The sequence below is a fragment of the Notolepis coatsorum genome (assembly GCF_963971535.1).
Source record: "Notolepis coatsorum genome assembly, chromosome: 7".
In the NCBI taxonomy this organism is placed as follows: Eukaryota; Metazoa; Chordata; class Actinopteri; order Aulopiformes; family Paralepididae; genus Notolepis; species Notolepis coatsorum.
Window position 1 is genome coordinate 129,719,843 of NC_140171.1, and position 21,602 is coordinate 129,741,444.

The 21,602-nt window shown below is 43.0% G+C and overlaps 1 protein-coding gene across 1 annotated transcript in view; it reads right to left on the reverse strand.

The window, feature by feature from the left end:
• Positions 1 to 21,351, reverse strand: part of prr36a (proline rich 36a) — a gene marked incomplete at its 3' end in the record, with an annotated part of 66,053 nt that extends 44,702 nt beyond the window's left edge. Inside the window, exon 1 of the mRNA XM_084318388.1 lies at positions 21,079 to 21,351. The remainder of the gene's footprint in view (positions 1 to 21,078) is intronic.
• Positions 21,352 to 21,602: the final 251 nt, after the last annotated feature.

Below are 21,602 nucleotides of genomic sequence, written 5' to 3' on the forward strand. Positions count from 1 at the left end.
TATTGTCGCCAGTACACCTCATACCTGTACTCTCATACGTCATCTGCTGATCAACCAGGAAATGCACACATGAATTCTATAAACCAATAAATCTAGTCATCATTCTGTGCACAACATTTCTAGGAAGATTTAATTTTTATTTTTTATAAACATTTTATTGAGTTTGTTATTTGTGTTTATGTTTGCTCGAGATAAATAAAGATCAAATCAAATGCATGAGGAAATAAACTGGAAATCTTAGTTACATCAATATTGTGCCGTCAGAACAGTCACATTTGTAGGCAATGTATTCAACGTTCGCCATTGTCCATTTAGCCTCAGTCATCTGCTTATCAACCAGGAAATGCGCATGTGAAATGTTCACCATTTATTTAATTTTTATTTGACCATTTATACCAGGACAGGAAGGCCCTACAGAGAGTGGTGTGCTCAGCAGTGCATACTACTACGGGTATTGCACTACCACCCCTGCAGGGCTTCTACAATAGGAGGTGCAAATCCAGAGCCTGCAGAATAATAAAGGACCCTCACCACCCCAATAATAGCCTGTTCAAGCTGCTGCGGTCAGGCAAGCGCCTCCGCATACATGCAGCAAGTACAGAGAGACTCAGGCTCAGCTTCTTCCCCCAGGCCATCAGAACATTGAACACCGATCTCTCCACACACACAAGCAGGGCTGGAATCAAAAATCGGCCCTGGCATTTTTGGCCCAGACCGGCCCAGTGCCCACCATAATCGGTCGGACACCACCCACCAGTACACCATCCTTGCGGTCCCCTTAAATATGCGTACCTACTGTACTATTCCCCCAAACCACTACAAAGCTGGGTAGTAAGTGCCATGGACTAGTACCAGTGCAAGTGGACCAGTGTACTCACTCACTCTTGGCTGAATCTTGTTTTGGGTGCTGATGTAAAAACACCTGCATCATAGCAGGCTCAGGATGGGCAAAGTAATCTATAGCCTGTTCATCCCCGTCTCTCTCCTCCACAACCTGGCTTGACTAGACATAAGGAGAGAGAGATGATTACAATTAACTGGTACATTCAGGTCCAGAATTGTTGGAATTCCCTGACAAATATGTGCAAAAAGCTGTACAATTTAAACAATACCACCATACTGGTAATTAGCAAATTGTTGTTTATTCAATGAATGCATGGAGCTGTTACATCTTATTTCAATACTAACTACTCAGTTCATACAGATTTCAAGTATTCAAATATCAATGATGAATATTGCATAAGGTTTACACAGTTAATAGATCACCCTCTTGTTTTATATTCATGTTCAGAGAGGAGTAATAGTTAGATCTTTGTATGTGATTTATATGGCAATTAAATCAATGGTGTGCTTGTTTGTTTGGAGAGTTTGACCTACAGTTAATGTGCCTACCATGTGAAGGTGCATGATCAATGAACAGCACAAAAACAATTTGTGTAGGTGGAGACTAGAGCTACCACAGATAGTAATAAGTTATATAAGAGTAAGTAATCCATACCATATATATCCTAATAGTTACCTTATTACCATACTTGGCTGAAAATAAACAGCAATTGTGATACATAAGTAGGCATACATTTTTGCAGTTGAGCAAACATTTGCAGTTGAGTAGGCTACAGTATATGTGCTGTGTTTTTATGTCTTCCATCGAGGACCACCTTGAAAATAAGTGTTTTAATGAATACTTTTAGGTGATATCCTCAGGAATACAAATTGGTCAAGATAATTTGTTTTTATGATGTGTTTTTAATTTCCAAATACAAATCTAATCTAATCAAAAAAGCAGTTTTTGCAGTTGAGCTACAGGTGTTGTATATTATGCATCTTTATCAAGGGAACCCTTATCCTAATGATTTTTTAAATAATATTATGATGATACGATATGGACCTAGTAGTTGGGTCATCTGTGGCACTTCGTTTCTCAATGGATTTGTCATCTAGGAGGGTTAATAAACAAATTTAGCCGGGGTGTATTTTTGAAAAAGGCGGGGAAAATTTGTGAGAGACCAAAATCCAAATGGCTGCCGTGGAAATTAACTTTTTAATGGTTTGACCTACAATGATGCACAATACATGGTACCAGCCCCCTCTCAGTCATGATATATACAACGTGTTCCATCCAGGATACAGAGAATTAAAAGAATGAATAGAAGACATGGGAGAGACAAACTGGAGATGACGATGCTTACATAACACCTGTCTCATCTCAACACGACATATTCCTCAGCATTCTGCACAAGAGGAATGAAAACAGACAGAAAACAAAGCAACCCCATTCCTTATGGGACACAGTGAGGGAGGGGGAGGCCAGCATTCTTCAGTTTCTGAGGGGAAAAAAATAAAACCCACAACAACAAAAAACAGGCCAGGCCTAAAATAAATAATGGTTTGGTTCCGGTTGCCGACCGACCCTGCCGATTTAGGTGCGACCCAATTTATTTTATGAGTTTAAAAAAAGAAAAAAATATATTTTTTTACAATAAAGTTTCATAAAAATCTTAGTCAAACCTTTAGTATTATGGATATTAAACATGCTGGCAGAGTACATGCATCCATGTTGTTGTGGACATTTTAATTAAATAAATAAATTCCCTATCCATAGTTGCCGTGGGAAAACAATAAAATAAAAAATTAAATTAATTCCCTACCTACCCATGGCCTTAACTGACAACCAACAGGAACCAAACACTATTTTTTATGCCTCATGGTGGTGGACACGCACTCCCACTGACTACCTCCCAGTAGAACATTTTGGGAATATTCAGAAGGTGGAAACTTTCCATGGGAATTAAACGAGAATAAAATAGAAATATAAGGGTTATTTTCACAGGCTGTATACCATGTCATATGCAGATAGAAACAAAAACCTTTTACCATAGCATAAGCACTAAGGAGACATAATTGCAAGAAATGTAAAAATGTTAGGGCCGTCAAAGTTAATGCTTTAATTTGAGATTAATTTAAATTATTTAAAGCATTAAAATAAATTAATCTAGATTAATCTATAGAGTGAAAAATCTTCAACGTTCTGAACTTTCAGCAGTATATTTGCTTGTTCTTTTTTTGCATCGACTCATGCTCCTTTTTGAAAATCATCCGACATGAAGATGGAACACATTTGTTGTTAATGATTTATATTACTGGTAGTTCATACAAGACATTATCGTCCTCTAGTCTAAGCCAATCTGCACTTTAACATAGGCCTGGGTTGTTTTTATTTCAGAGTTCTAGCTGAGTCAATATTGATGGTTTTGTTGAACATTGTATTTCACACGAGAGAAACTGTATTCAAAGAAAGCTATTAAAATAGTCTTTGAATCTAAATATACTTTCTTTGTGTTGATTTTACATTAATTCCATGATTTTACTCAAGTAAATATCTGTTACAAGCTTCGGTCTTAAGTAGAAAAATGCTATTTTTAATCTAGATTAATTACAGAAAATTGAGATTTTTTTAATCTATTGACGGCACTAAAACATTTACTTGCCATTTCATTGAACTTTAAGGGACACTTCAACATTAATTTAGTCTCAGTAATGGCTAGTTAATGAAGATGTCCTCCAGTAATGTCATCGGAGGGCACTGAATCCTTGTGTTGGTGTTATAATGTAAAAATAACCCAAATTGCTACTTTTTCATCTAAATCATTCATTCATTGAGCTGTAATAAAAGATTTGATGTTAAGAGTGCTCTGTGCATGTGATGGAAGAGTGCTCTGTGCATGTGATGGAAGAGTGCTCTGTGCATGTGATGGAAGAGGGCTCTGTGCATGTGATGGAAGAGTGCTCTGTGCATGTGATGGAAGAGGGCTCTGTGCATGTGATGGAAGAGTGCTCTGTGCATGTGATGGAAGAGTGCTCTGTGCATGTGATGGAAGAGGGCTCTGTGCATGTGATGGAAGAGGGCTCTGTGCATGTGATGGAAGAGTGCTCTGTGCATGTGATGGAAGAGGGCTCTGTGCATGTGATGGAAGAGGGCTCTGTGCAGAGAGAAATAGACTTCAACTGAATTCCCATTAAATGCAATGCTGGAAATAACATGTACATGTAATGTGCACTGCACAATTAATGCAGATTCCCCATTTCAACTGAATTAACATTAAAAGGGGATATTTTACAAAGCATGCCACAATACCTAGTATCGTCTTATTGGGTGTATTTTCCACAAATAATAAGTTCACTATAATAAACGAAGACTTTTATTGAAATTGGGGGGGAATTTCCTAAATTCCCGAGCTCAACTCACCATGGAAGATTTCCAGAAAGTGTCCGCCCCCTTTGCAACCCTACCTCCCAGTGAGGCTATGCACCAGTTCCTCCCCATATAAATCCCATGGTAGAGGGCTTTGGGCGATTGCACACGCGTTGTGTACCAGTGCTACGCCCCAGTGCCTTCTCATACACGCCCCATGGTGGCAGGCAGGCCCTTTCCCAGTGACGCGACTGAGGGCAGGGGGCTGATCCTCTGAATACCACCGCAGGAGCTGGAGTCTACTCGCACTGACCTCTCTGCCTCCGCTTCATTCATTACCAGGGCTCACCGAGCTCCCACACCATGAATTGGAATAAACCAAAAAGGCAGGAAATTGTGTGTGTGCATTCAAAATTTGGAATGGTGTGCTGCTCCATTCCCCAAAAGACAAAACGGTGACAAAAAAAAATAAACATTCACTTCCTTGCCAACTCTATTTTTTACCATTAAAAAGAGTTTGCTCAACGATTAACCACGGTCAACGAAGAATCAACCGACAGACAGATCACCTAGCTATGATGTGGATCAGGAGGGTAACGCAACTAGTAAATAACAAGGGGGGGGACATGAACAAGTAGTAAATAACAGGGCAGGGGGGGGGGGGGCAAATAATAGAACTAGAAATATTGTGGGAAAGAAAATAAATGTGGAAAATATCACATCACTCAGAATGGCGTTTCTCAAGAAGGAATGGGGGGCTCTTCCTCGATGGATAAATTGTGGTTCAACACCTGCTTTTCTCAACACACGTAGTGCTTTATATTCAGGTGGAGGCCAAAGGGAAACATTCAGTGCAATTTGAGGGAGGTGGGCAAAGCCACCTTATGTAAACACAAACTATGAACTAGACATATTTGGGAGGGAATAAAGTTAGAGTGCAGAGAGAGTGTGGACAGAGCGGGGGGTGGGTGTAATAATAACCGGTCTGCAAACTTCCTACATGGTGCTGCAATCATGCAATCCAAGGAAACAAAGCCAATGAACAATATGGTGCACCCCCACCATTACTCATCACTACCTCTCAGTTTTCATAGAGATGACGTCTCCTGTGCTATAGGCCTGGGTGGGTGGGTGGGTGGGCGGGCTTAGTTGGGGTAGGGCAACGACTGCGTGGTGAGTGTGTGTGTGTGTGGGGGGGGGGGGTCATGCAGAGACCCCTCCCCCTCCATGGTGAATCAATCCTGGAGGAGGGAGGAACAGACAGAGGGCAGCTTGTCATCCGCTTGACAAAGAAACACTACTGAGCCTGAATGATCCTACTGGCTGAGCTGCGGGACTGAATCTTCTTGGTCCAAGAAGACAAGATCTGACTCAACATGTTTACAGGTGTTGACTAGCCTCTCCACATGTTTACAGGTGTTGACGAGCCTCTCCACATGTTTACAGGTGTTGACGAGCCTCTCCACATGTTTACAGGTGTTGACGAGCCTATCCACATGTTTACAGGTGTTGACGAGCCTATCCACATGTTTACAGGTGTTGACGAGCCTCTCCACATGTTTACAGGTGTTGACATGTTTACAGGTGTTGACGAGCCTCTCCACATGTTTACAGGAGTTGACGAGTCTCTCAACATGTTTACAGGTGTTGACGAGCCTCTCCACATGTTTACAGGAGTTGACGAGCCTCTCCACATGTTTACAGGTGACGAGCCTCTCCACATGTTTACAGGTGACGAGCCTCTCCACATGTTTACAGGTGACGAGCCTCTCCACATGTTTACAGGTGTTGACGAGCCTCTCCACATGTTTACATGTGTTGACGAGCCTCTCCACATGTTTACAGGAGACGAGCCTCTCCACATGTTTACAGGAGACGAGCCTCTCCACATGTTTACAGGTGACGAGCCTCTCCACATGTTTACAGGTGTTGACGAGTTTACAGGTGTTGACGAGCCTCTCCACATGTTTACAGGTGTTGACGAGTCTCTCCACATGTTTACAGGTGACGAGCCTCTCCACATGTTTACAGGTGTTGACGAGTTTACAGGTGTTGACGAGCCTCTCCACATGTTTACAGGTGTTGACGAGTCTCTCCACGTGTTTACAGGTGTTGACGAGCCTCTCAACGTGTTTACAGGAGTTGACGAGCCTCTCCACGTGTTTACAGGAGTTGACGAGCCTCTCCACGTGTTTACAGGTGTTGACGAGCCTCTCAACGTGTTTACAGGTGTTGACGAGCCTCTCAACGTGTTTACAGGTGTTGACGAGCCTCTCAACATGTTTACAGGTGTTGACGAGCCTCTAAACATGTTTACAGGTGTTGACGAGCCTCTCCACATGTTTACAGGTGTCGACACAAGGCAGCAGACCCAGGACTCAAGCTCTCAGCTGTGCAATGCCATTCATTAGAAGGGATTGGAATGACACTGGACACTAATGCTAATAAATTCCATAGTGGGCGTGTGCTAATTGAGGAGCTGGTGCCAATTGGACACCAGTTAGCCTTCAGGGTCTAGCTGCTACAGTCACTAGCGGCTACCGAAGCTGAAATTCCACAGGGGAAATGGGTTACAACAATCTGTCCCAAATCTGGCTCCAATTCAAAAACGAGTAGCAGGCCAAAGCTGGTCCCACACAGACAGGCTGCCAATGAGGCCGATAAGCTCCACAGGGTGAGATATATATCCGATATGTATCCCATAATGATATCTGAGGGAGTAGAGGGTTGTGTGTGAGTGGTTGTGTGTTGCAAGTAGGGCTGTCACGATTCGTCACCCTAGTCAACGATGAAATTTCGTCGATTTGCATATTCATGATCGACGCATCGTATTGTTAATTGCATGTGCCTTTTGTGGTGGAGATGACGGATGTTCAAACTCATAACATGCACAACGTGTAATCCAACTAATGCGCAGTGAATCACGTTCAAAATATAAATGACTTCTCTTAAACCACTATGTGATTCTGCCTAGAGCCAGGACTCGACAGTTGCAGTGCACATTTTGCTCGGATTTGATCACTTCTGCGCCGTGGAAATGGCAGCGGTGAATGATACACATACGTTGTCTCAAGACTTAGTCCTGCATGCATCATCAAATGCGCATGTCGGTGTGAAATGTATGTGTGCCATTATTACTATCAACTGTGTAATAATTGTGGAATATTACTATAATGAGCTGTATGTGTATGAACCAAGCATCTCACTGTAATGTACCACGTAGGGCTGGGCGATATGGAAAAAAATCATATCGCGATAACGATATGATAATTTTATTTTATTTCTCGATATCGATAATTAGCGAATTGTTATAAGTATAAAAAAAATAAAAAAATAAAAATAATATACATCCCCCTCACACTCCAGTTCTCAGGCTGCAGCTGGTTTAAAAGCTAAAGTAAACCGGCTTCTCTGCTGGCTGTGGCTCCAGAGGAGTTGAACAGTTCTGGCTCTGCTAGTTTATTTTCGATCTTTTGGCGCTTTTTTGGTGGACAAACCACCGCACATGTGCACTGTGACTCGTGACTGGAGTCTAGTTCTGCTAGCACACATAGCCTACTGTGTACAGACGGTTTCAAAATGTATTTTAAATTAGAAAGCAAACAAAATAAATGGACAAGAGAAAAAGAAATCTGAATTTAGTCAGTATTGTCATTTGGACAAGCAAAGCCATTACTTTAAGTTGCAGGCAAGAAAGACAAGTCTGTCCACTGTCTCTGGTTTTAAAACTGCCCTGTTGCAGGTTAAAAAAAAAAAAAAAAAAAACGATTTTTCGATTTTTTTAAAATTTCGATATTCGATATCGATTATTAAAATATATCGCGATATTTATCGTTATCGTTATATCGCCCAGCCCTACCACGTACTTTATTCGTGACAATAAACGACTACTACTTCCGTGTTTCACTCCAGCTGGAAGGGAGGGGCCGAGCCCGATACCTAGGGATTGGTACTGAATCAGGTACTTACGGGTACCGACCGATCACGTCGGTACTACAGAGTACCGATTCACGTGAGATCCGCCGGTGCCACATTTCGGTACTGTAAAAAAATTATATATATATTTTCTTAAGGCCGATGACGTCAACGTTTTGTTTACCGCAAAATTAAATAACAATACACGCTTACCTAGGATTTGACTTGATAAACAACAAAGCAGTCGGGGCAATGGCAAGCCAAAAACGGTCGTAAGTGTTGTTACACTTTACAAAGCTAGATGCAGACAATGCTCGCTGCAATATTATATATTAACAAATTGTTTTAAATAAATAATTTGAAGTTTGGAATATATATATATATTTTTTTTTACAACTGAAGTAGGTAGATTACATTTTTTTAGACTAAAGTACCGAAAAAGGGTACCGTACCGGTATCGATTCACAGGTACTGGTTCAAATGTGAAAGGTACTCAACCCTACATGTTAGAAGCTATGGCAGATCTTCAGCCCTGCGTTCTACAGCCTGTGATAACTCCTCTGGCGAGTCGCACTGTTTCTATGTAAACCTTAACTAATGTTAGCTGCTAACTAAGCTAAGCTAACTCACAGGCACAGGAGAAATCGGTTTCATGGAGTTCTAATAGTGAGGAGGAGGGGGCTCTATCTACCTGATTGAAAACTTTAATTAACAGATTGCAGAATGGGTACAATACAGTACGGCTCAATACACACAATTGTTAAGGGGATGCAGACCAGAGAAAGACTTTCGTTCGTTTCGACCAGAGTTTACATCAGGGTCCCCCATTTTCAATTCATAATGACATTTATGACACAAGTTTACAGATATAATAATCTAATCTAATCATGACATTTATGACATACATGACATACAGATATAATCTAATCATGACATTTGTGATACAAGATATGCAAATATACAGTACTGTTAAACAGATCCTAACTAATCCTAACACATTAGGAGGGGGTGGGTGGGTGGGAGGGGGGGTTCAGACAATTACGGGGGCCAGTTTCGAATTGCAGCCTCCCGTAGGTGCTCTTTGAGAGCGGTTTTGAAGGTGGGTAGTGAGTGATTCAATTTTTTTTACGGCTGTGGGTAGGGCGTTCCAGGTTCCACATTGATGTGGCATAATCACGGAACGTGTTTAGTCCCTTGTTTGAGCCGAATCTGGGTTGGACAGGATTGGTGGAACTCCCTCTGGTGTTCTGGTCGTGGTATTCACTGACCTTTGGGAAGTACTTCGACATGTACATGGGTACCTTAGTGGTGTAGTGTATCTTGTAGACCAGGCCCATTGCAAGTTGCTGTACTCTGTCGTGAATGAGTGCTCCTGCCAGAGTCTTCAGGGTATTTTTGTTTACCAGAGAGGAGATGCAGTACAAGAATCTTGTTCGTTGGTTGACTTTTTTTGTTACATTGGATGCCATCTTGTCACAGGAAAGATTTACCTCTTTACGTTCAATGATGATGATCAATGAAGTAGCCAAAAGTTACACTATAAAAACGAACTTGATAGTTTATAATAAATATTTCACTTCATTAGCAAAAATATTGTAAAATCATTAAGTCTGCTATAAGCTATTCTCCCTCTCGTGTATGTGTGCATACATTTACTATAGGCTACTCTTTTTTACATGGATTAGGCTAATTAGCTTTAAAGGGGAACTCCACTTTTTTTGGAAATTAGCTTATTTAACATCTTCCCTGGAGTTAGACAAGAAGATGCATACCTTTTTTGTCTCTGTGCGTACATTTTAGCTTTGGGAATAGACGCTCCGTTAGCATAGCTTAGCTTCATCACTGGAAGTGAGGCAGGACAGTAGCCTTACAGTGCCTTACAGTGTATTGCAAGGTCTGACATTGACCAAACTTGATATGCATGACCTTGGTGGGCTCTAGGTCAACTCCTGAAAAGGGGGTCAATGTCAGACCTTGCAATCAAAAGTTAGGGGGCGCACTGAAATTATGGCAAGGGTTATTAGCCCCCTAACTTTTGATTGCAAAGTCTGACATTGACCCCCTTTTCAGGAGTTGACCTAGAGCCCACCAAGGTCATGCATATCAAGTTTGGTCAATGTCAGACCTTGCAATACACTGTAAGGCACTGTAAGGCTACTGTCCTGCCTCACTTCCAGTGATGAAGCTAAGCTATGCTAACGGAGCGTCTATTCCCAAAGCTAAAATGCACGCACAGAGACAAAAAGGGTATGTATCTTCTTGTCTAACTCCAGGGAAGATGTTAAATAAGCTAATTTCCAAAAAAAGTGGAGTTCCCCTTTAACAATCCTGATTCCTGAGCCTATTTTATTCAAAAGGAAGCTATTGATTTAAATATAGCCTATATATAAAAAATACATTTTAATCATATCTCTTGTGCTGGCACAAGCACTACCATAGTGTGGAGTGGAGAGATGACAGTGCATATAATATACAATAATGCATGGAAATAATAAAAAAACTATTTATGGCCGGTAAAAATCTCTGGCAGGTAGTTTTTTTTAAATATAAAGCTAAAAAGGATGAGGATATTCATTAAACATTTTGACGAATCGATCAAATAATAAACTGATTAATCGATTAACAAATCATTTACAGCCCTAGTTGCAAGTTATATTCACCAAATTCAGGAATGCGAACAGAGAACACAAAAAAGCGACTTAAAAGAAAAGGGGGGGGTGCTAAATAGGAAATCCCCAAAAGAAACACATTTAAGTGATATGTTAAAAAAAATCACAAATCCTGGAAATAAGATATTCATTAATTATCAATCTTGCTTACATGTGTGCGGGTATAACTATGCGTGCATTGCATTCATAAGCTAATGCTATGGAATCATAAAGAAGTGGGGTGGGTGGTGGGGGGTGGTAGCCTGATAAGACAGGCTCCCTCAGCATGGCGGCGTGGAGGGGGGTGGGGATTAGCTGGCAGCCAGAGGAGACACGGGAGCAGCTGGCACTGGTGGATTTGCTCAAAAACAGACTGGGCAGGAACACCAGATAGTAGAGGTGGGGCAAATTATTTATGAATGGATGGTGATCCATGTGTAGATCTGCCCCCTCTTAAGCCAGTGAATTGGTCTCTTTGCCGACCAATACTTTGTTCATTGATGAGCCCATTTTTATGCCTTTTTCTGTCTGCGCTGAATGATGTCCTGAAAAATTAAAAATAAAGCACAAGATTTAAAGAAGTCCCTCTGCATTACTGCGTGTAGGAAACTCCCTGCTATGACCATTATTCAACTAAGAACGAGGACAGCCCTTTTGATGTAAAAAAACGTATAAAAAGACTTACAGCCCTACTTGTAAGACACTATTTGTAGTCCAATATGTAAAAAAAAGTAATACATTTTTTCATGTATACGTTCGCACGTTATCCCGTGGTGAATATTGTATAGTTTCAGAGTGATCCGGGCTAATTCCTGGAAGCCGAGTTATGGAGTGCTATGTGCATTTTGCGAATGTTATTCGCGTTGCTTGCCTGGACACGATACTATTTCCAAATCAAAGGTATATAATGGGTATTATGTTTCATCATGAAGGCATCAAAGGGGGGGGGGGGGTCGTTTTGTGATGCTCTGATCGTCAGCAATGGCATAAGTTTTGAATACTACTACATACGTTGATCGTTGCGTTCAATGTGAAATCATTGTAGGATCAAAGTAGGGTTGACGTCATATAGTCCTTACCTTTGCTAGGAGGTATTACAAAATGAATATTCCAATTATCTGATCGCGATTTCCAGTATTGATTTACATCGGGTCCCCGACATGAAATGGGACAAAATATGCATAGAGTGTGCTGGACGCGTTCAAAGTTGCTCGAATTAGTTTCACTTGCCCGGGTCCAATTTCTCCGCCCGGACCATATAAAATGTAACCGTGTGAAATCCACCTAGCAGGATTAGGCCGGCATTGCACTCTCGAGGTCTCAGAATGAGTTCCAATGATAACACGGAGGTCCGTGAGAGTATAGAATATTAAAATCTAAAAGAATAAAAATATCAAAAAACGTAATATTACGCGATTGGCACTCAATCGCTGGCGAGCAAACGCGTATTATTACGTGGTTGGCGCTGAATGAGTTAAGTACAGTCAAATGACAAGTTTCTCAAAAGATCCTAAGTGGATGGACAGATGATTGGGTGGATTAGGGACAACGCTGGCATCAAAGTTGCCGTTAAGGCCAAGTTGCTCCTTTAAAAAACAGCCCAAAAGCCAGCCAGCCAATACAGCGTTCGACAGCCAGATCAGTTACCAGGCCTCTGGCTGGGCAGGTGAGTTCAGGCCAGATGGATACTGATCCCAAAGGCTCTCTCGCCTCACTCGCCCGCCCGTCTGACAGCCAGCCAAACAAGCCACACCCAAGCCGGGAAGGGGAAAAAAAACACAAAAGATCAATTACTCAATACACAAGACTGGCTTACTCATTGGCATAGAGGGGGAGAATAAATTATGATAACAGGTTATGCCAAAACTGCCCAAAACAAATAAATAGGATATACACCCTCAGAGCCACAGGGAACCTCAAATTCACCCAATATAGCAAACCTTGGAAAAATGCAATGATAAAGATGGGTGCACCATTTTTCTAAAGAAAGCTAGACATGGTAACTGCCCAGAGAAGCAGAGGAACATTTAAATTGCCAAGTGAGATAAGACACACATAAGCCTATAGTACTTCTTCAGGGGGGGATGCATGTGTTCAAGGCCGTATACCAAAATGAGCTGATGAAAACAAGACGACATAAGTGCTCAAAGACTCTTTCAATAATTACAGTTTCAGAATGCCAGACAAAGACAGAACCTAAATGCAGCGCTAGTGTCCATTTCTTTGCCCCTAATGGGCGGTGAAATGCCAGACCCCAAACCACAGTGACAAGTCACGGCATCACACACCATCCCATGGCCAGCCAAAAAGCAGCACAGACAAATCTGGAGAGTTATAGACACAACAAGACCATAGCAAAACCAGAGACCGAATGATAAAACTCAATGTACTAATAACTGTACAAATGTCTTTTTTTAAACAGATGTAGTGGCGCAGGGAGAAGTTGAGATTCCATTTCTATGGGTGTGGCAACTTAGTGGGAAAAAAATTTGATACAGGCTGCAAAGCAGCAGTCTTCCAAGGAGATGCAAATGTTCTCTGCAGTCAAATGAGCTGCACTTTCCATTGACCATATTCACATAGAAGCCATTTCGCTCTTATGCCATGCTCAGGTTGGGATTCCATCAGGGTGGAAAGGCATGGCATAAAAGCATAATGGCCGCCGTGTGAATATGGTCAATTACCTTGATCTGCCCATAATAGCATTCAGGAGTTATCGAATAGGGGACTGCAGGCTGAAGAGCATCACACGTCCAAGGAGATGAAAAATGCTCTCTTATAGTAGAACATTGAGTAGAGTTCCAACTCCCAAGCTAGGTACAGTAAAACCTCACTGATCAAAGCAGTGAACAACTGAAATATTTAAGCTTTGCCCCAGGAATCATCATTTGAATATTCATATGCTTTCCAAAATGCCACACACTCTTTTTCAGCTGAAATGCCTTCAAATAGGTAAAGAAATCTAACGATGTTAATTATTAATATTTTCCAATTGACACATTTTTGCTGCGATCATTTATTTTCTGACCAAAACGAAAACCTGGTCTTGTTACACAAAGTGATCATTGTAAATACATCACATACAAAATGTAGGGGCGACAGTGGCTCGGGAGGTAGAGCGGTCGTGGTAATCCGGAGGTTCCCGGTTCGATTCCCGCTCCGCCCAGGCAGCATGTTGGAAGTGTGCTTGAGCAAGACTTAACCACTAACTGCTCCTGATGAGCAAGTTGGCACCTTGCACGGTTGAGACCGCCATCAGTGTGCAAATGTGTGAGTGAAATGTGAGGAATAAATTGTAATTTACGGACATAACACTGCCTTGAGGGCACAATCTTGTAACCAAGAGACCTTGTAACCTGGTGCATGAATTACTAGATTTCAAGTACAACACACAACTTTCTCTTGGACATTTCCTGGTTGTTAAACAAAATAGGTAAATACTTCACCTACAACCATAATATTGATGTAATATAGATTTGCTGATTTCCATTTGTAAATTTTAAAGTCAAAGCACAGGCTGCATTTTGTCAAATAAATAAAATTATGGAATAACAACAGACTGGCCGCTAAACTATTTTGATAGCAGGTGGTCATGGTCATAAGAATTTTGGAAAGTGTGGAAAATTCTGTCCGAAAATAATTATTGGTTGCCGCTTTAAATTGCTCCCGTTTGCCAGGCTGGATGAGTGGAGGTCAGGCTGGGTGAGTGGAGGTCAGGCTGGGTGAGTGGAGGCCAGGCTGGGTGAGTGGAGGCCAGGCTGGGTGAGTGGAGGCCAGGCTGGGTGAGTGGAGGCCAGGCTGGGTGAGTGGAGGTCTGGCTGGGTGAGTGGAGGTCTGGCTGGGTGAGTGGAGGTCTGGCTGGGTGAGTGGAGGTCTGGCTGGGTGAGTGGAGGCCAGGCTGGATGAGTGGAGGTCAGGCTGGGTGAGTGGAGGCCAGGCTGGGTGAGTGGAGGCCAGGCTGGGTGAGTGGAGGCCTGGCTGGGTGAGTGGAGGCCAGGCTGGGTGAGTGGAGGCCAGGCTGGGTGAGTGGAGGCCTGGCTGGGTGAGTGGAGGCCAGGCTGGGTGAGTGGAGGCCTGGCTGGGTGAGTGGAGGCCAGGCTGGATGAGTGGAGGTCAGGCTGGGTGAGTGGAGGCCAGGCTGGGTGAGTGGAGGCCTGGCTGGGTGAGTGGAGGCCAGGCTGGGTGAGTGGAGGCCAGGCTGGGTGAGTGGAGGCCTGGCTGGGTGAGTGGAGGCCAGGCTGGGTGAGTGGAGGCCAGGCTGGGTGAGTGGAGGCCTGGCTGGGTGAGTGGAGGTCTGGCTGGGTGAGTGGAGGTCTGGCTGGGTGAGTGGAGGCCTGGCTGGGTGAGTGGAGGTCTGGCTGGGTGAGTGGAGGTCTGGCTGGGTGAGTGGAGGCCAGGCTGCTTCTATACTTTAAGCAAGTGGCTTGTCCTTCCGTGTTCCCGTTTTGCGCTCCGATTGGCCACGCACGTTTCTGGTCATGTGACATGTGCGCCAATCGTGGGACGGCAAGTTTTTGGACGGTTAGGCCTAACAAAAATAATAGTTGGTTTCAGGTTGGTTGTCAGTTTGGCCATGGGTAGGTAGGGAATTTATTTTATTTTATTTTTTTATTTTATTCTTTCCCACTGCGACTATGGATAGGGAATTTCTTTATTTAATTAAAATGTTCACAACAACATGGATGCATGTACTCTGCCAGCATGTTTAATATCCATAATACTAAATGTTTGACTAAGATTTCTATGAAACTTTATTCTAAAAAAAAAAAAAAAAAAAAAAAAATCTTTTTTTTTTTTTTTTTTTTTTTTTAATATATATATTTTTTTTAAAAACTCATAAAATATATTGGGTCGCACCTAAATCGGCAGGGTCGGTCGGCAACCTGAAACCAACCATTATTTTTGTTAGGCCTTAAGCTTAGGGGCTCTTTCGAAGTTGGTTAAGGTTAGAGTTGGTCTTAGAGCAGGGCGCTAGAACACCAGCCCTGATTCCAAACTCTAACCTTAACCAACTGAGACAGAGTCGCCTAAGCTTAACCAGTGATAAACTAGGCGTTAGGTAGTTTGCAGGCTGTTAGGCGCAGAACTTGCCGTCCCACGATTGGCGCATGTCACATTTGACCAGAAACGTGCGTGGCCAATCAGAGCGCAAAACGGGAACGCGGAAGGACAAGCCACTTGCTTAAAGTATAGACACGGCCAGGCTGGGTGAGTGAGTGGAGGTCTGACTGCATCTATGCTTTTACCAATGCGTTCGTGTTTCCGGGTTCCCGTTTTGCGCTCTGATTGGCCACTGACCTACGCTAGTGCGCCCCCCTCGCTATGAGCGTAGCAGGCCGCTAGTGGCTAGTCGCTAAAATATATAATTGTACCAACACAGATATTAGGCAGTACACACATTGTCCTGCAATACATGTACAGTGAATGCACAGCTACAGTCGCCATATATTTCTATCGCTGCTGCGGTCTACAGTGAAATGAAATATTATTATTATTATTGTAAAGATTATCATTACAATCGCAGCCGCCTGGAGAGGCAATGTTACAAGTGTACGAAGGTTGTGTGCAAAGAGCACAGCCTCTCAATTTGCACAACGTGCACAAAATAATAATAATTGTAATGATCATCTATGATCATCTTTACAATAATAATAATAATATTGCATTTCACTGTAGACCGCAGCAGCGATAGAAATATATGGCGAATGTAGCTGTGCATTCACTGTACATGTATTGCAGGACAATGTGTGTACTGCCTAATATCTGTGTTGGTACAATTATATATAAAACGATATATATATTTGAGCGACTAGCCCACTAGCGTCCTGCTACACTCATAGCGAGGGGGACGTACTAGCATAGGTCAGTGGCCAATCAGAGCGCAAAACGGGAACCCGGAAACACGAACGCGTTGGTAAAAGCATAGACGCGGTCTGGCTGGGTGAGTGGAGGTCTGGCTGGGTGAGTGGAGGTCTGGCTGGGTGAGTGGAGGTCTGGCTGGGTGAGTGGAGGCCAGGCTGGGTGAGTGGAGGTCTGGTTGGGTGAGTGGAGGTCTGGCTGGGTGAGTGGAGGTCTGGCTGGGTGAGTGGAGGTCTGGCTGGGTGAGTGGAGGTCTGGCTGGGTGAGTGGAGGTCTGGGAGTTTCAGCTAAATTATGTTCCAACTGTCCCATCTTTTGCATTATTCAGTGTTACTCGCACAACTTTTGCGGTTTCTGTTCAGACTCTCTCCGTCTAAACGTAGCCTCAAATGACAATATATACCCCTGTGAATATTATTGCACGGATCGGAATACGGGTGCGCTCGTGCGAGTCAAAGATATTTTGACAGTGATATGAGCGTGGAGAAGGTCCATCCCCGCGCGGTCGGGAGGTTGTGTGTAAATGCGTGTGTGTTTTCCCAGAGAGAGAGTCTCTCTCTCTCTCACTGGGGGAGGATATTGTCTCAACTGAATTGGAGCAATCCGCCAAAATGAGAATTAGAGACAGACCCCATTGATACAAACCCCCATTGCTAGGAAACAATGCTAAACACTGGACAAGGGATCTTTAATTTGTTTCTTTGGGGGGGGGGGGGGGAATTATATATAAAGTAAACATGTTCCACAGATTCAAGGAAGTAATTTTTTTCAAAATGTCCTTAAAATGCTAAAGATCAAACCCATGCATCTACTGACTGCCAAAGTATGGCGTCGAGCCGAGTGGTCCGATTTAACGCCGGTTGATAGGGTAGATAATAGATAATATGCAGGCAGCGGGTGGCGGGGGACAGCGAGTGTAATTGTAGAGTACATCGGCTTGCTGCGCTGGACCATTGCGAGGAAAATGGATTTGAACCTGCTGACCCTGACATCCATAATCATGCTTTCCCAGCTGTTGCCTTCATGTGGACAAACACCAAGCAGAACAAACCATAGTGGGAGCATTGGCAACTATTAAAAGCAGCAACGCTTTCGCTAAGCACATGTCCCGTTTCAGAACCGAGACACTACTATAGAATAAAGCTCATTTGGACATAAAAATTAAAACAAACGGTTCTGTGAATCGGTCTTCCATTCATTGTCAATGGAGAAGCTCCAGACTTTATACCCGGCGATGACAACACAACTTTGAGTCTTGCATCTCTGGTTGTGGCAGAATTTATTGAACCGCCTCAGGCCATGGAAATAACACGAGAGCGTTTTATTCCAGCGGTGTACTGCGGGGGTGCAGAGATGCCGTGGCTTACATATCCAATTCTACATGCAAGAAAACATGACGCAAAAATACTGTCCCCTCTCATATGCATCATATCATATATTGCAATAACTGTCAAAAGAACCACAATATTATATTCCTCTAGGACGGTATATAATTTAGCCTTAGGAGAGACAGTTGCATATGCATTAACCTGCATTGCCGGTCCAATAAATCACGCAATTGGTGGAGTGTGAAGGTTTTCTCTGAAACGCAACTCAAGACATTCCCTCAGACAACAACATCCAAATGAAAACAGCCGTTGGGTCGTTGACCGTTTACTTTTGCAGAAACTCTTAAGGTATATCTTTTGAGGCCATACAGCTGAAAATAAAGCCTTCATTTATGAAATTACCTCTCCTCTGTGAGGCCATGGAACATTCCGTCAGTCACAGATGAAGAGTGCAGCTCAAAATGTTTTCCCATGTGTGTGTAGTATCCATTTTAAGAAACCCACATGGTCATGCTACCATCATAAACCGTTGCGCTGCGTCAGCCACCTGCATTTCACAGACAGTCATGCATGCCTCAAATAAACAACTGTGAGCAGCTACTCCATTGGATGCCACAATCATTCCCGAGGTCACAAAAAGGAGCACACAGGCTTTGAAGTTGACCCGTGTGAAAAGTGCATCTACATTCCAGGACTGTAAATAGAGGCTGATCATGCCTCACCAGACCTCGAACTTTCAAACAAACTGTTTGTGCCTCAGCTTAGGGATGTCCCGGTCGGAAAGATCTGTATCGGAGCCGATCACGGCATATTTTAATTGATCAGTGTCGGCTATATTAAGCCAGATAAAGTTTTTATTTTATTTAATATCTTTTATAAATGAAAATCATTCAGGAAAAGCTGTGATGCAGGCTGTTTTTTTTTTCTTCTTCTTCTTAATGCATTGGATTGGTTTTACTAATGTAGGCGTATACTTGAAGTGTGCACTGTGCAGCTATATTATCTAGGAAAATACAGAAATCGGATCAGGACTCTGAATCAGCAGATAATTACTCGGATCAGGGGGAAAACTTTTTTTTTTAACATCCCTACCGTGGCTATTTCAAAATAGTGGAGGTGTGAATTTTGCAATACTTTTGAACCCATATCATGTTTGAACCCGAAAAGGTTTCCATCCCTATACGACAAAAACTAAGTGGTTGCAGTCTTCTCTCTCTGACCACCACGTCCAATCCAAACTCTAAAAGGTTATAGGAAGCATTGAATTGAGAGAGCTACCCCAGTGTGCTTCAGATGTAGGAAGAGGAAAGGGAAACGGCTGCACTGTATAAAAACAAAGTGAGAGCTTCCCAGTATACGTGTGTGTGGGGGGGGGGGGGGGGGGGGGGGGGTATTTCACACATGGTTTCACACCCCGACAGTGATAACCTCCTCAGTGACAACTCTCACACCCCGACAGCAGTGGACTAGGGAGGGGAGGGAAGCTTTAGACAGAGCCATGCTCCCTGATGATTCACTGTGTGTCATGTGTCAAAGAGCCCCCTCCACCTCTGAAACATACAGATTATATAAAGATATGAGACCGAAACCCCAGACGACAAACAGGATCTGCAGACTAATGCCACCTGAACACTACTCCTTCCACCCGTCATGTCCAGCTTGGCCAAGTCATGGAGTCATGGGTGAAATCATTTCATGTACATAAATATGAACGCAGAGCTTGATGGGAATCGTGGCAAGTGAATTCTAGCAAAGATACCCAGACTAGGGAGGTGTGCAAGAGCATTTTATATTCTCCATGAAACCAACTATACACAGTCATGTTAGTCAACCTTGATCTACTTACATTATTCCAACGTATAGTCTTCCAAACTGAAATGGGCCTAAAAATGTCACTTCAGAGGAGTTCCAAACGCATTTTTTTATGTCTTATACAAAAGTGCCAGATTAATAAATGCATCCCATTTTTATATCTGGATAATATTTCCATAAAAACAATGACATCTCCCTCCAAAGACCTACTGATCTTAATATGCATTTGGGTATCGAGCTCCCCTCCTAATGTACAGTCCCCTCCCTCCTCCCTCTGTCAGGATCTATGGGTAACAGACTAACAGTACTGTATATTTGCATATCGTATATGTCACAAATGTAACAGTACTAAATACCTGTATGTCATGTATGTCCCTATTCCATAAATGTCATGCATGTTGTCGTGTATGTCATAAATATCACTATGAATTGAAAATGGGGGACCCTGATGTAAACAAGACAAACGTCTTTCTCTGGTCTGCATCCCCTCAACAATTGTGTGTATCGAGCCGTACTGTATTGTACCCATTCTGCAATCTGTTAATAAAGTTCTCATTCATTCATTCTTTTGACTCATCGGGAATTAAAAAAGGGGGAGCATATTGAAGGGTGAAATGTCATTGATGAATTGATTAACAGTTGGGGAGGGTACGCTAGTAATGGTTGCACATTATGCGAACACAATACCATTTGACCGGACACACAACAGTGAGCAATACTCGGAGACCCCGGGACACAATCACACACGCTACATTACCCCTCGTTTAGCAGAAGCTTCTCCACTGAGGCCCACTTCAGGCAAACTAAACAATAGCCATCTGCGTCGCGGGGGGGGGGGGGCACAACACACTGAGGAGACGAGAAGTAGTTTGGTGGCGAACATCATGGTCAATGAATCTAATAAATAGATACAGATCAATAGATCCGTTAGTCGGGGCAACTACCTATAATAACATTGCATGGCTTGTAAAAAGGAAAACGCTTGAACCACCGCCCTGACACCCCGTGCAATGCAACAAAACACCCATCACTCTCATCATCATCATTATTATTATTATAATAATAATAATAATAATAATAATAATAATAATAATAATAATAATAATATCAAAACAGTGACTGGTTCGACATTACCAAGAGAGGGCGTGCGGTTTAAAAACCAAACGTTCACAGGATTAAAAACCCACACACAAAAAGCACGGTTCTTACGGTTCGGTTTTGTCAAAGCGATTCCCGCAGATGTTTGTGCGGTTTGTTATTATTAATAAAAGACCCAACGACGTAAAACATTTCGCCACATTATATCAAATCTCCCGTTACTTACCTCCCAAATATCGAGGCAGCACTCTTGGTTCTTGACTAGGAAACCCAGCCGGTCACCTCCTCCCTTTCGATTCTGGACTGGGGAGGAAAACGCACTAAATATGTCGCGACTTGAGGCGTAAAATTTCGGAGGACAAACAATTAAAAGACGCGCTGCTGCTCAGTGTCCCTCTCTCTCTCTTCCTCTGCTGCACCCCCTCGGCTCTGCAGATATACCCTGCTCCCCTCAGCTCTGCAGATATACGCGACTCCCCTCAGCAGCGCGGTCCACCACCGAGAGACAACGCTCCACAACGAGGACTGGACTCAAGCGGGAGGGACCAAGTGGCAGCGCGGGGGTGGAATTCAAGGAGAAGGGGTGGTGAGAGGATGGACATTTATTCGACCGCGGTCCAATCAAAAGCAAGTACGGGATGGTTATTCAAAACATATTCAAAACAGGCTCCCCATCCTAAATTCCTATGATGATATTCTATATTCAAGACACCCCCCTCCCCCTCATTTCTCACCCCCCTCTCTGCTCGT